This window comes from Magnolia sinica, chromosome 2, assembly GCF_029962835.1.
Source record: "Magnolia sinica isolate HGM2019 chromosome 2, MsV1, whole genome shotgun sequence".
NCBI classification, from domain to species: domain Eukaryota; kingdom Viridiplantae; phylum Streptophyta; class Magnoliopsida; order Magnoliales; family Magnoliaceae; genus Magnolia; species Magnolia sinica.
The window spans coordinates 135,109,287-135,112,674 of NC_080574.1; positions in this window are offsets into that span (position 1 = coordinate 135,109,287).

Below are 3,388 nucleotides of genomic sequence, written 5' to 3' on the forward strand. Positions count from 1 at the left end.
GTACTGTTTCTTTTTTCTAAGTGAAGCTTTATGATGTAATGTTCTTAAGTTTTCAGCTTTTTACTGTTGGGGTTTAATCTTATGGTTTACCGTTCCAGTTGAATTGTCTGAGGATGCTACTTAGATTTACACAACTAAGTTTAAAACATGAATTGCCTTGTTTATTTGCAGAAGTCAAAAGACACTGCCAACTTGACAGTCAACTTACAAGACATGCCCCACAAGTACATTGAATCATACCATTAGCAGGTGAGATTTGAATTTTCAATTGTTTTCATACATGCAGCAGCCTGTTTAATGATTGGACCAGATTGATTTTAGCTCCAGATGATCTAATATGTACAGACCACCTTTTCCACAGCTCAGAAGTTCTCCATTCGTTGGATTGTTGGCGCATAAGACAGATGGTCTGTTAGCCTCACCCACAACTGATGGTTTTTGGTAATCATTCCTCAAATTTAAAATGTAACTTGCCATATCATTGGCATCCATGAAAATAAAATATATTTATGTTCAGTTCAGGTGAGATAACATGATACGTGTTTTTACTGACTGCATGAAGTGTGAGTTGGAATAGAAGTGGGGAAGTAGCTATTATTAAAATGTAAGGAAATGTGGGTGGCTGGGAGTAGACTGGAGAAAGATTCATGTGCAGTGCAATACAAGTGACTCAAGACGACCAGGTCACCGGAATAGGTCCAAAGTAGACCGGCTTGCCAGCTAGTTAAAGAGAAAGGCCGGATCCATCATCCAATTGGACAACAGGGCCTACATATCTAATTAGATGGAAAATGATAATGGTGATGGGATTGCAGGATCCTCAAGTCCAACCAATTGTGTTTTAGGTTTATTTACAAACCATAAAATAAGATAGGGTTTTTTGTACAAATGTACTTCCTGAAAGCGTCATACAGTCATGGATATTGAAAGTATTGGAGTGATATCCAGGTTGCATGATTGCGCAAGAGGAGGTGCTATGATCTGCAACACCACCACTTAGAGATTTGCCCAGCTAAAATGTTCACCCTCATCAACAGCTTCCACCAAAGCGGGACGATGTTTTTAAGTGGGAGAATTGATGCATGACCACATCATCACCACAACAGATCCAAACTCCAAAGTGGACTATTTTTCCTATTAGACCCACTTGTTGGTGAGTTGAAGTCAAATCCATCATCTAAATAGACTGTGGAGCCCAGAAATCCAATGCCATGGCAAAAAGTAGCACTGATTGGATTGTGTGGCCCAAGGATCCAATCAATTTTTCCAGTGGCAATAAGAAGTTGGTATTGCAGTCCAATCATCGACAGAGGGCTGCAATGATGAAGAGAAGGCAAAACAGTTGAGGTTGAAGAAAACAGTAGCGGACCCAGTTCTACAGTTAGGTGGGTAGTGACCAATTGTACAGACAGAAGAACTAGATGTGGTGGGAGGTGGCAATTTTTATTTTTATTTTGTCACTGATGGTGGTAAACACAGTTGCCAATATAGGCGTAGAAATTTTTGAATCGAAAGTAATTTTTTCAAGAAATAATGACATGCTATATGAAATGCATTCTCATACATTTTTGGCAGTTTCTTATTTTTTATTGTTGAGTGATTTGGGAAAAAGAAGAATGTAAATTGTACATGAAAAGAAAATGATTTTTTTTCTCCTTGTGAAATGTGATATTCTTTCAGACTCACCATTTTCCAACACAAAACTGACTTTCCTGTAGACTGAGTGTGGTGCAACATTGAATTTAATTTCAATAATCAGTTCAATAGCCAAATTCTAATTACCTTATGCCCTGTTTGGCAGAAGCCTAAAAATGAGTTCACTTCCAATTCACTGAACTAATTTTATTGCAATTGAATTCAGTTGTACATCCAAACACAACCTTAGCGAATGTGATTTATGTTGGTGCATGCATAGAAGCTACATTTTTGCTTCTCATGGAAAATGTGCGAAACAACATTTTAAGAGTGTGGTGACCCACACTGGGATGGACCTGATTTTCAGGACCCGGTGGGAGAATAATATATTTGCTGCTCTCGAGATTCGAACATTGGACCTTCCGCTTTGATACCATATCAAATAACTAGTTCCTCTAAAAGCTAAAACTGTCAGAGTGTGGTGTATCAATGTATATTAAGGGAATTTATCACTTCAACACAATGGACTATTCTACACCCAAAGCTTTTACCGCAATTTACTAGTCTCACCCTTTTATCTTTGATTTGTATCTAACATTCTCTAGCTTTGATTATTCAAGGTAACTGTCTTAACATATCAATCTTCAAGATAAAGCTCCTGGGTGGGTTGAATCAGTTTCCCAATAGCTTTTATTCCAAGTATTTTGGAAATAAGTTAGAAGGGATCTCTTGGCTTTTATGCTGGAATTTCATGAGTCCCACATGGGTTGTCCTTCATTGGTATTGATTCCCAGTATAGGTGGTGCTGCAAATCCAACACCAGCCAGGTCAATCTCCTTTCGTGAGATCATTTTAGAGAATTAGCCCAAAAGCAGTGGGAGATCAAAGTTATATGGGCCCCACGATGATGTATTTATTATATCCACACCTTTCATCCATTTGGTGAGATCATTTTAGAGAATTAGCGCAAAAATGAGTCATCCAAATCTCAAGTGGACCACACCACAAATAGCAGTGTGGACAACGATTCTCACCGTTAAAACATCCATAGGGCCCACCATAACGTTTATTTTGCATCCAATACGTTCATAAGGTCACACAGACCTCTATGAAGAGGAAAAACAAGTGATCCAAAACTTCTGTGACCCTAAAAGGGTTTCAATGGTAGACGTTCAATCCCCCACTGCTTTTTGTATTGTGGTCCATTTGATCTTTGGATCTGCCTTATTTTTCAGCTCAAGGACTAACACGATCTCTCCAAATGGACGGACGGTTTGGATATAACACATACCTCATGATGGGACCCACAGAACTTGGTGACGTCAACACACCAGCCGGGTCGGTGGTGTGTGGTACACTAGCCAATCCGCTTCCAATCCAATTGACATCCCTAAAGTCTAACCATGACCGTCCAGTAAATTTCTAGAGAGACTCCAATTGATACGCACGCTTCAGAACTTGTGCACTTGGAATAAACTTAAATCATATTAAACCACCCAAATAGTGGGTCCCACTTTAGATGGGCCATGAACCAAAAACTACACTGAACTCATCTCCCAATTGGCTGATTGACATGAAATACTATGGACGGCTAAAATTAAAACTAGATAGCTTTCATTAAATAAACAAATGTTTATCAGTCAGAGTTTTGTGTGATCCAATCTATCTTTTTCAGAGAGATGAGCTGGTAACGCGCTTACTACGAGCTTTCTGACTGCCACGTGTAAAAATTTTGAATGCATGCGTATGAAGC